General features: G+C 42.1%; 1 long non-coding RNA gene across 1 annotated transcript in view; it reads right to left on the bottom strand.

Moving 5' to 3' along the window:
* Window positions 1-12,846, bottom strand: part of LOC310840869 — a 123,594-nt gene extending 110,748 nt beyond the window's left edge. Inside the window, exon 1 of the long non-coding RNA XR_014562225.1 lies at window positions 12,736-12,846. This is a non-coding gene — a long non-coding RNA (uncharacterized lncRNA). The remainder of the gene's footprint in view (window positions 1-12,735) is intronic.
* Window positions 12,847-13,106: the final 260 nt, after the last annotated feature.

The raw sequence follows: 13,106 nt of genomic DNA, 5'->3' as shown, positions 1-13,106 counted from the left end.
TCTGAGATTAAAGGACTTGGGATGGCCAATGCAAGTCATATGTATGGATGCATTCTGATTTTTTTAAAAACAACAATTAAATATGCTGAATTTCAATTCTTTCTTTTTCCTTCTTGCTTCTCTGTTGTCTGCTCTACTTTCAAAATTTTGATTGTAATCCCTATAGGGCAAGCTCTTCTCAGCTGCTAAGGACCTTGAATATTTTGAATAATTGTCATATACATAATTGGCAGAGAATCAGGAGCCCTTCTTTTTCTTTTCTTTGTTTCTCTTCTTATCTTTCTATGATCTTTAATTCTTGTTTTCTCTCTGTTAATTCTACCTATATTTATGCTTTGGCTTTTGAAGTTCCCTGTTTTGGATGAATGACGATATATACAGGTAGGTGATGGCTGGACGATGGAGGGCCCTGTTTGAGGGACAGTTAGAGAGGATCACCCAGGGAGGAAGGCTGGAGGAAGCTCCCAGGGGGGAGCTGGGAGGGCTCACTCTTCTGTGTGTGGAATTGTGATAGGGGGCCTTGTATTCACTTTCTCTTCTTTTCTTCCCTTTCTTATTCTTCCCTTTTTCTTATTTCTTTTCAGTAGATTCGTTTGGTTTTTATTGTATTTTATGTGGAAAACTTTTAATAAAAATTGATTCAAAAAGATCAATTGCTATAGACATTGACTGAGCAATATAATTCAAGGTTTTAATAATTTCCTGCATGAATAGGGCTCATGTAAAAACATAAATCTCAAGAGAGAGGTCAAACTTTTCCAAATGTCTGCAAGACTTAAATAGCTATGTTCACATGACAGACCTTTTCTTAAGATGTGCCTGTGCTGAGGGACCTGGCGGGCTACAAGGGCTTCTCAGCACACTCAGCTCTGCTCCTGTTTTGCCCCAAATGTCTGTGACATTGGCAAGGTTTGTACCGTCCCCTCGCATGGCCGGCACATTTGGTCCGCAGAGGAAATAGCTCTACACAAGAAGAGACTATGGTTGCGTCAGGGCCCTTCCTCACATGAATGAACTCTAAATGTGTGCATCATTGTATTAACAAGGACACCTTGAAAGTTGTTGAGCTATTTCTAGACAAACCCCAAAGTTGTCTTACAAAAACGGCAAGGATCCATGACAAAGTGCCACCTTTTGGGAATTTCTCCCGGACGTCAATTCTGCCTTTGAAATCCCAGTAATGCCCAGGAAGATCCAGGCGCATGGCAGCCCTAGGCTTGCCCCACAGCCTCCATGCAATCTGTCCACATGGGCACACATCGGTGCTCTCCCTAGCGATAACGTGAGCACTGGATTGGTCACAGTAGTTCAGCTTGCCAATGTGGTGCCTTCTGCATCTATAGTTGCAATTTGTAAACCGGGAGTGGGAGGGTGCAAAGCAAGTGGGGATGAGACTCACCTGAATATTCCTAACATGTTCCTGATCTTTTATGCTACTTACACATCACATTGCCAGTCTCCCAGTTTTAGAATAGACCGAGAGTCCACCAGGCAGGGACTGTGTCAATTCTGCAGTCTGCATAGCAGACCCCCCCCCATGCACCCCCCCCCCCAGATCTCCCTCCATACAGGTTTAATTTTCAACATTTGAGCCTGCATTGTGTGTAGCGGGTAAGACTGGTCCCTCTAGACTAGGAACAGGGGAGAAATTTTATTCAGATCTCATTTCTATCAAATTGCCATTTCTGAAACAATATGTGAAGAGAAACACAGCTATTCTTTAAAATGCACATTTATCTGAATTTTGCTATGCTGTTTGTCACCCAATCATTGTTTTTTAAAATGCATATAGAGTGGTACCTCATAGTTCGTAAACTGAGGTACAACTGCATTAGGAGGAAATGCACATAAAATGAATAGTGGTGAAAATAACACACCAAAATGTGCTATAGCTTGCAAAAATGTGCACGTTGGTGATAAATAGTGCATATAAAAATGTTCTTATTAAGATGTGCCAATTGGCATGTCATGGACTGAGCCTGGGATTTTCTTCCCTGACATTCCCAGTGTGTTGATATCATGTACCACTTTCTACACAGATTTTCAGGTGCCTTCTGAGCACATGGTGTAGGTCAGATATATATTACATGATATCCGAATCCTAATGGCCTGTCAGTAGGAAACTTGTCCAAACAAGGCCCTGGTTATTGCTTTACCTAGCAAATTGCATTAAAAGTCTCAAGGGAAATGTGTTTGAAGCACCTAAGATTCTGTCACACACACACAGTTTCCTTGCCTGAAACACACTGTCGTCTATGCTTTCATTCTCAGTTAGTCAGAGAAGCTGCATTTCAAATTATTAGTATTGGATTGCAACATGAAATGATGAAAATGTAAAACATGGGAATACATATTGCAAATCACTTATTGGCAGGTCAGTTACCTCATTCTAAAGCAGATATATGCTCAGGCTTTTTGGAATTCTCAAATTAGAGCCCAGAAGACCTCACCGAAGGCAGACATTTTCTGCTGGCACAGGAACATGCAAGTTAAACATCGGATGTAATGTTTATGCTGATATGTTGCAGGCTCTACATCCAAAAAGTAATTCACCTCCCTGTTGAATCAATTTTATAAATGCATGCCATTTCCCCCTTTTGCTTTTTGGAAAACAGTATGTGTGCGGGAACTGATCCTTTCACTTTTAGTTTAAATCACTGATACATTTATAATGGAACGATCAAGATTTTCATGAACCTAAACAGAATAACCACATCCTGAGCCGTATTAGCCAAGGCTTTCATTCAGCTGTTTAACAGGATCCTTCTCACTTTCATTATGAACAGACAATTGCAAAGAACAGTGTACAAAAGAAGGAGACATTGTCAACATTAAAGCTCTAGAAGGGAATCCAAGAGATATGTCTCACTTACCTGTTTTGACACAGGTTTCCTAGTCAGCATTTAGTCAATTCACAGGCAGTCCTAGCAAGGCTAGTGTTCAAATTCGTACTGATTCAGTCCTTATCTGAATCTGGAGATAAACTATTCTCAACTGGACTTTTATTTCCTTGGTGCCTCACATATATAGTTGTAAAATTTAGGACACAATCTTATACCTGCTTACCTGGGTGCAAATCCTATTGAATTCAACAAGACTAACTTCTGATGAGACACGTAGAAGGGACTGCTGGCAGTGTTGCTTCTCTCAGGTTTCCTCTGGTAAGATTTATGTATATTTGTTTGACTCTGAACATTTCTTCAACTTGGTGTTTTTTAGGACCCACCATAGACATCTGATTGCAAATTGTTTTAGGTGATTTTAATACTGTGTTTTTATATTGTTGTCATCTGCTCTTGAACCATAGGGGTGGGTAGGAAATCTAATAAAATGAATAAACATCTAACTGCAATGCAGGGGGTTGGACTAATGACCCTCCCATCCAATTCTGTGATTCTATGACTCCAATCCAGTTTGGGCCAATAATGGTTTTTAGAATCTGTCAACAATCCACAAGTGCTTTGTGTAGTTAAGACGTAGTTGCTTGCACTGGAATCGACCCTGACAGGGCCCTGATGTCGTTAAGAATGTCCTCTTGCTCTCTCTTCTCTTCCTGCCATTCAACACCACCCGAGAGGTGTGAAGCAAAGGGGGCGTAGGCAATAAGTCAATGGCCTGTGAGAAAGTGGGGCTGAAGGAAAGCCTTGCCTGAGTCTAGGACAGCCTTTCTCAACCTTGAGTCTCCATATGCTGTTGGGCTACAACTCCTATTGTCCCTGGCCACTGGTCCTGCTAGCTAGGGATGGTGACAGTTATGGGGACCCAAGGCTGAGAAAGGCTGCGCTAGATACAGGATGTGTTTAGCAGCATGTGAGGGGAGCAGCTCGCTTAGGGAATTTTGGAAGCTGTGATTCTAGATGAACCAAGAGAGATGCGCAGGGCTTCCTCAGAGAAGAACCTCAAATAATGAGTGGTACTCACCATCCAAATCTGTGACTGTAGACCTTCAGTTTTATGCAAAACATTCAAAATATAGACGGACAGAAGTCTAAAATTTACTGTTCAGTTTTTGTCAACAAGAATCCCAGACCCTACAGACCCAAATCATATGGAGTTTCTTGGGAGGAAGAGACCACCTTTGAAGCAACATTTTTTCTTTCTCATTCAGAAAGTATCTAATATTTCGCTGAACAGACCGATTTGCAGGACTAATCAAGAAAGAAGATGGCTTTTTCCTTGCTTTATCAGAAAGACGACAAATGAGCAAACAGAACCAGGGGGTATCTTCTCAATGGCAGCAGGAACTGAGAGGTCATTTTATTCATGTGTCTAAAGCAGGTTTGGAATTCTGATTCTGGAGATACAGTAATACTCAGAATAATATAAAAACAAAACAACACCCACCCTTCAAACTGTCCCTGATTATTTCCAAACTTGGTCCGTTGACGGTCTCATCAGTGCATTAGCCTTGCTAGTATTTTCAGGGAAAGCAAGCTCAATCTCTCCTACCACTGACTAGGTAGAGGTCTGAAACCACATGTTTATTTTCTCCAGCTATAAAAAGTTTATAAGGGTAGCTGGCATTCTTATGGGCCACTGTACAGCGATTTGCTACTGCATTCCACTCTAATACAGAAAAGTCTCTGTGTTTCCTACCAGAGGGAAATCCTTGTGATATGGCTGTGCAGCAGCCAAGAGGAGCACAGACACCTCCTAAAATATACCACTGCCTTTGCTTTTAAGCAAATGGATCTATGGAATGGGGGAAGCTTTTGCGTAAGTGAGGAACGAATCTAAGCAGCCCAAGAAGGCTGAAGAACATTTGTAGGTGTAACATATTATCCTAAGAAGCATAATTTCCCCCCCTCTTAAAAAAATTATGTAATAATAGAAACACTACAGTGTGAGAGAGAAAACCTTACTCCAATGCTCCTTGCGTCTCACTGTCAATTACTTGCTATTATAACCCAGCTGTTTCCATTCATTTCAATGGTAGCATGTTTATTCAATCCTGCAGAAGATCTGGTTCTTTCCGTCTTCAAATACCAGCAGGTGTCAGAACACAGCAGGGATATTGGAGATCCGTAAGGGGCCTGGGAAGCAAGTAGCTCCAAAGGCCTCAAGCAAGTGAACCAAAATAACAGATGAGATAAAGGAAGGGGCAGCGCCACTAGCCAATCTAATCTTCTGTAAACATACCATGGCAAAATGATGCCCGGCACCTTACTTATGTAATCAGCATCATAAGCAGCCATACAAAAACAAATTATTGAGTGTGCCTGTAGATTCAGAGCATCTTACAGTTACATAGCATTGTCACAAGCATTTCAGAAGAAAAACCCAGAGGCAAGAGAGCCATGGAAATGGGGGGGAGGCAACAAAAAGAGAGACAAGCAGCTTCACAAAATTGGGGGTGGGGGTGGGAGAAGTTAGCCTGTTTAGAACTAGGCGTGAGTCTATTAAAATCTGCCTTTTCTGAGATGATTGAACAGCAGTCGTATTTGTGTTTAATTAGTTTCATATTCATGGTGTGAATAACCATTTGCCACTTACCAAGTGGTACCTAATTGCTGCATGTATGCAACTATTCACTAACCTTTTCGTCTGTGTTGTTTAACGTCACAACTGGAAACAGCAGTGTGCTAAAGAGCAAAGATGCCCTATACGCCTCATCCTTAAGACCTGAGTCTTCCTGAGCATGCTCAATGCTGCAGGGCACATGGGCACTTTCTCTAGGCCTGATTCATGAACAGGGAGCCACAGAACTACAGCAACCATACATCCCGACTAGAGTGGATTTCCTGAACCTTCAACTCGGTCTGTTTCCCTCTCTTGTTTTCAGTGAGCCCTCTGCTTAGCAAGTCTCCACCCTCCCTTCATGGTGTATCCCTGTGCTGGTCCAACTTCATGTGCTTTGGCTCCAGGGGCCCAACTACCCAAGATGATAATCATGGGGTTTACTCTCGAATGTATGGTTTACTTTTGCAGAAATGGCCAGGGTGGGGGCCCAATCCAGATCTGGATGCTGAGGGAGGGAGAATTTAGCCCTTGCTAAATCCAGATCAAGAGCTCCATGACGGCAATATTGTGGGAATGTACAGGGATGCAGGAGAGGATATATTGTTTGATTATATCTTTTCAAACTTGTGTTAACAAGTTCTACAATTTAGCAGAGTAACATTCCCCTTTTTAAACTTGTGCAGCGGAGGCTTTTGCTCAGGCTCGCTAAAGCCTCTAAAATAAATTTCGTTGGTAATTTCCCCTTTAGTCCCTCATAAAAAGATAGACACGACACAGTCTTCTATAAAAGTATTAAAAGTTTACTCACTCACATTCTGTTCACAAATGGATCCCAGAAGGCAGACTTAAGTTACAAAAGTAATATACACCTGGAAACTATCCCATAAGGAGACAGCTCCTTTGTCCTCTCTTGGCTGCTAGCCAAGAGAGCATCTTAGGCTAAGCAGATGTTGCTTCTTCGACGAATGTAGTCAGAGAGAGAGGGATGGCTGACCAGTCCTGCTCTTTGTTACGTGGGCAGGTGAGGCCATGCCCACCTCTAGGCACATGCAAAGGAAGTCTGCCCCAGCCTAGGAGAAACAGGAAGTTCTGACTGGCTGGTCCAGACATCCCCTTTTATGTGCACTCTAGGGATGTTGTACTTGACTGCTCTTGTGTTTCACATCCCACAAATATGCCAATGGGAACTCCTCCGTCTTGCTGGGATTCACACTGTTTATTCTCCCTCATCCCATCCACCACCATGCCCAGGCATCAGCCCAGGTCTCGCACAGCCCCCTTCCCCCTTCAGATGTTATGGAGAAAGAGAGCTGAGTATCAACAGCAAACCGAAACGCCTAATGACCACTCCCAATGGCACCATATAGAGGTTTTACTAAAATCAAGTTGTGTATTAATCGTGATAGATAGATGATAGATAGATAAATAAAAGCTAAAATGGATGCTAAATAGCATTGGAAATAAAATAGTTTTCTTCAAAGCACCCTATATCCTAATTGCCAGAAAGGGACTGAACATCATTTTGCCAGTGCTGCAATCTGGACACAACCACCTCAATAGGATCAGAGCTGCTGTAATATGGAGCCCCCAGTCCAGGAGGATACCATGATCAATGATATTGAAAGCTGCAGAGAGGTTCAGAAGCAGGCTGCACTGCACTTGCCCCACTCTCACTAAAGGTCATCCATCAGGGTGACCAAGGCTGGCTAGTCCCATGGCCAGGCCAGAACCCAGATTGCAGTGTCCTCCAAGAATGCCTGCAGCTGCCCTGCCACAATCCCCTCCACCACCTTCCCTAGAAAGACCTGGAAATGAAACATACAACACATGAGCCAGTGTTCTGGTGAAGCTGAGATTCCTCTGTCCTGCAGCATGAGCATTCAGAAATCATCGTCAGCACATGGAACCCCTATCAGCACATCCACATTGCCTTTGGCTTGTTTTGTGTGGACATGTGCTTAAACACATGCCATCTAAAAGGTTGCATCTGCTGAACACAACATGCATGGACTGTGGTGTAGGCTATAGCTCTATGTTAGTATATGTGCAAAAAATACCCCCATCAGTTTGTTTGACTTGAAGCATAAACATGTGCTTAAGGAAGACAAGTTTGACAGCTCAGGGACCTAATCTTTTCATTAACAGCCTTCCATGTCTATTAGCCTGTCTCCCTGGATTTCCTTTTGTGCCACAGCTAGAAACAACTTTTGCAACAGAACAAACAGGTGTGTGCAGAAATTTGCATTCTTTACATTAAAAAATGTTTCAAGATGTAGCTAGCCTAGGGATTGCTTTCTCATACAGCAAGAATCCCATCTCTAACCATTTCCTGATCACAACCAATTGCTAAGTGACTTGTTCCCCTCTCACTTACACTATGCTCTGTTCATAGGACAATTCCCAAAACTAGGGCAGCTTCACATATTGTGCTCCTTCAGAAAAAGGCAGAGCTGTCATTTTACATAGATGCAGGGGAGGAATTATTTGGGATTTTATTTCTTCTCTGCTCCTTGGGACTGAAACATGGAAATTGAAATAATTTATGCAATCCACATTCCCTGCATATAGAAAGTTCTGTGGTGATCAAGAGAGTATCACAGATTCTTTCAGTCTTCATTTTCTGTAGCAAATGTTTTTGACTAAAGGCACATTCCCATGTGTTTAACCATGGTCCCACTGGACCACATTCCCATGCAGATGCCGGAGCACAGTTGTACTTTGTGGGAGGACACCTTGGCACTCAGCCACAGGTGCCCAGCCGTGAGTTTACAAGCAGTGACTGCACCACCAATGGTCATCTAACCTGGCTACTGTGTGATGGGGTTGAGCGGAGTGGGAGTAGTTTGGTGCTGAAACTGAGTAAAGCTATTGACATCAGCTCATCTTGTCTAGGGGACAGGAGAGCTGAAATGAGTTGGACCACTCATATATTATTACAAATCTGTTTCCCATGATGTCTCTGATAGCTCTTTAACTTAAAGAACCCTACTCAAATGTGACTCACAGGACATCCGCATTAGATTTTCTATAGCATTTAATTTTCCACAGAGGCAGCTGCTGCTAAAGCTCTATTAAATATAGGTTTGGTAATACTTCTGACATTCGTAGGCTGCTGTGAAATATTAATGGGAAACTGGAGGGAGGGGAAAACACATGAGTGGAGCAGCTGACTTTCTGAAATGGGGCTGTAAAAGGACTTGTGGCTTCTGTCCCATGGGCTTTGAAAGAGCATTTTAAAGTCACATAGGTATTGTAAGTTTGGGGTTACAAGGCTGTCCTAGAGATCCAGTTCTACTCACTTTCTTGCAACACACAAATAATTCTGTGTGTCTTGTAGCCATTGATCCCCCCCCCCCGCCTTAAAAGCAGTACCTTTTTACCTTACTGTTCTTCTTACTGTCAGGTATGAATTGTTCAAGAGTAAAACTTGTGCACCTTTAAGTTCCAATGGCTTCTATGAAACAGTCAAAGACATGGGCTTTAAAAGTGCTTAATTTTGTCTGCATCAAAACCAAAACATTTTACCTTATAATTATTTTAAATGTTATTTCCATTCTTTTCACCCCAAACAATTTTAGATTATGATGATCTTTCAAGATGCCCTCTAGCCCATAATCTCTCTTGCAATTGTTGCTGTATGTTAGTTCATAGACCACAGCAGGTCTGGTGCCTAATGGCTCTTATGAATAATTTTATATTACACTTCATTTAAGTTTGAGGTCAGTGTAGCAGAAGTTTTTGCACAGGTTATTATTTCTTCCAGAAGACATGCTTTCATCTTCCAGATAGAGTTTCTATATCAGTCATACTAGCTTCTCAGAAAAGCTCCATTTCTAAATATTAAAATACAGTCTGTCATAAGCCAGTTTCAGCTGCCCTGAGATTGAGCTGCCTTTCAGGCTCCTAAAGGAGTGGATCTTATGCAGCCCCAAAGTCTGCAACAGGCTCAGCCCAGGGAAACTGCAGGGCCTGTCAAGGAGTGACATTTCCTCTTCACCTTTTCTTAATGTTATTTTGTTCCATCTAAGATCCCTGGGTCCTTTGCATAAGGGAAGGCCTTCCCAATTTACACAAAACCCATCTAGAAACCATCTCTGAGCCCAAGTGACCACCTTCTTCCAGTGGATGAGGGCCAATCTCCATTTTCTAGGAACTGATTAGTCAGTCTACTTCCTCTTAGCTTTCCTTTTTCTAAACAACAGTCATGAAATTGCCCTATTCTGTCCTATAGAGGCTGCCACCTGTTTATCCTGGAAGAAAACACTGTGCTTTTTGCAGGGGGACAAACTTGAATAAACTATTGGCCCAGGTAAGCCCTATCCCACACAATCACAATGCACACCAAACGCATGCATACCATTTGAATGGCAATGCCCATCAACTGGGGGAGGTGCCCCCTAAAATATTTTATTGGGGGGTCAAATACCCCCCCAGACTCTAGGAGTTGGCTCCTATGGCCTTATGTAAATAAGTATAATGGTAAACTAAACATGATATTAACTATGTGTATGAATTGTCTGTTTGGGTTTCTTGGTGAGGACAGAAGACCGAAACAAAATGGATATTGTGATGGCAACAAGTTGCTCAGCCAGCCACAAGACATGGATGATGCTTTCCTAAACACAGGTTACAGCACAGTCACAGAAGAGAACAATGGAAGCAATGGGAAATTTCAACCATCCTGCCATCAGCTGGAAGCATATTGGGACATTCAATATATTCCTGACCAACCTTGCCTGGCAACGCCATCTCTCAGAAGGTAGGAAACAGCACAAGGGGACTTGCTCTTCTTGACCTAATACTGAGCACCAGATAAAAAACTGCTTGAAGAATTCGCAGTGGCAAGAACCTTGGGTGAAAGGGAGAAGTCATTTTGAAATCTGTGATAGCAAGCGATGTAAAAACTAAACATAGATGGATGGATATCTTCGAAAGTGGATACTGAGGAGTTTAAAAAAGAGTTGGGTAGGATGTTGTGACAAGAACATTTCAGGGGAGATGAGATGAACATTTGAGGAAAGGAGATGCTGTGGAAAACTGGAAGCACAACTGCAAACTTCATTTTTTTTAAAAAAAATTACAGCTTACAATACACAAAAAACAAAAAAACTAATCAAACAAAAACAAAGAAAACAACAAAAGGAAAGAAAAGAGGAAGAGGAAGAAGGGAAAACTTACAAAGCACTCTTATCAGAGGTAAATCTTAACCCTTGTCTCACACCAAAGGGTGTGGACCTTCCCAGGTCTCACCTGGGAGCTTCCCATTCACTTCCCAGCCTGCCACTCTGGGAGACCTTCCCTGCCTCTCACTCAGGGTCTTTCACCTTCCATCCATCACCTTGCCATGCATACCCTCATTAACCCAGAGTAGAGGACATCAAAAAAACATTTTTAAAATCGGCAAGAGTAAAGTGGATAGACGAAGAAGAAGAAAAGAAAACACAGGAAATAAAGATGAGAAAAAAGAGAGATAAAAGAAAAAGAAATAAAGAGGAATTCTGATTCTCTGTCTGTCAATTATGTACCATATATAAAAATTATTCAAAATATTCAAAGTGTTCACTCCAGGATGGTATCCAGCTGTTCCTCAATCTGCGAGGCGGTGTTTCCCCAATCTTCTACCCCAGACACCTCAAGTTCATTCATTTTCCTTTCCACACAAAAAGTCCAAAGGGGGCTCTTCAATTGTTATTATTGCTAAATGTCAAGAATAGTCTTCCAGAAGAATCACCAGAGGCTTGGTGGCTTTTCCTCTGAATTCACTCCAACTTGTACACAGGATCCTTTCTCTCTCAGCTCGCTCTCTGCCATCTCAATATGTTTCTCTTAATGTTTCTGTCAATGGTTTCATTCTATTCCTCCAGCATTACAATTCCATCATTTGTCTGTTTCACACCTCCAGGCACCTGTCCTCTCCATTTCATCATCTGCTGCCTCCGCTCTACCATTGCACTCTCATGTTCAGGCAGATCTTTATCAGTATTCCCTACCCCGAAAAAGGTCCTGTGTGTTATTTCTCTGATCTATTTTTGTTTACCATTTTATATAACTTAGCTCTGAGCTCTTTCAATTGCTCATCCAATAACTGCCACATGATACCAACAGTCAGTGGAGTGCTCAACAGTATCTTTGCCATATTGTTAGTCTCTACCTTAACAGTCTCTGCCTTGAGTAAGTCTGTCTCCTTAAGAAAAAAGTGCATTCCTTTCCAACGCTAAGGAATTTAGTTTCACTTTTGGAGCCAGCAGTTCACAAAAGGATAGAGTTTAAAAATAATGTAAAATGAAGATTCTTAACAACCAGAGCATTCTTATCCGTTTATAATCTTTGTTAATCACAAATAGGATACACTTTTTGTTTCATTTATTTAGCCTGTTAGTTTTTTCCGCCTGCCAGAATGACTAACCAGCTGAAACCCAGGAAATGTTTACAACTGCTGGGATAGCTCAATCAGACGAACATGATATTCTTAATCCCAGGGTTGTGGGTTTGAGCTCCACGTTTATTTCTGCCATTGCAGGGGATTGGACTAGATGAACCTTGTGGCCTCTTCCAACTTTACAATTCTATGATTCTGTGAAAGTGATAGACCTGTGTTGGGAAGGCTAAAACTGAGCTGAGGCTTGCAAAAGATATTAAAAACAAGAGGCACATTTTTGGCTACGTTTGGAGCAAGGAGTAGAACAAGGAAGGGATTGATCTGGTTACTTGAGATGTGTTAGCAGGAGATGAAGAGAAGGCGGAACTGCCCAATTTATTATTCCCTGGTCTTCTTCAGCAAGGGGCATTGGGTTAACCTGAGGGGAATAGAACAAATGATGTAAGAAAGGACTTGCAGCCCAGGAAAGGAAAGGAAATGATTAGAGAACACTTATCTACTTTGAATGGGTTTGTCTCCAGGGCCTAGATGAATTACATTCTGTGGGGTTGCAGGAGTTTGAGGATGTTATTTTAGAGCCACCAGCCATAATCTCAAAGAATTCTTGGAGAATGGCTGCTATGCCCAAAGACAAGATGGGAAATTTTCCTCCTTATCATAAAGAAGAAAAAGAAAAAGTGTGTTCAGCAACTGGCCTGTTGGCAGGTCTATAGGTCTACAGCCCACACTTCATCATGAGGTCCCAGGGCAGGTTATATGTAGGTCAGTGCAATTAAATTGTGGGAGTTTACTATAGATCCCCAAGCCAAACGGAGGACATAGATGATGCCTTCCTGGAACAGATGGCCAAGCATGCAAAAGGAAGGGAGATAGTAGTAATGGGGGACTTCAATTACCCGGATATTTGTTGGATGTCAAATTCAGCCAAGAGCATAAGGTCAAACAGATTCCTCACTGGCCTTGCAGACAACTTCATTGTCCAGAAAGTGGGAGAAGCAACAAGAGGAACAGCCCAGAGGACAGGATCACACTTCAAAACGACCTTGACAGATTAGAGAACTGGGCCAAAACAAACAAGATGAATTTTAACAGGGAGAAATGTAAAGTATTGCACTTGGGCAAAAAAAAATGAGAGGCACAAATACAAGATGGGTGACACCTGGCTTGAGAGCAGTACATGTGAAAAGGATCTAGGAGTCTTGGTTGACCACAAACTTGACATGAGCCAACAGTGTGACGCGGCAGCTAAAAAAGCCAATGCAATTCT

This window comes from Podarcis gaigeae (assembly GCF_964106915.1).
Source record: "Podarcis gaigeae genome assembly, chromosome: 3".
Taxonomy (NCBI): Eukaryota; Metazoa; Chordata; class Lepidosauria; order Squamata; family Lacertidae; genus Podarcis; species Podarcis gaigeae.
The sequence above is the reverse complement of the archived record's forward strand: the minus strand, read 5'-3'. Positions and strand labels throughout refer to the sequence as shown.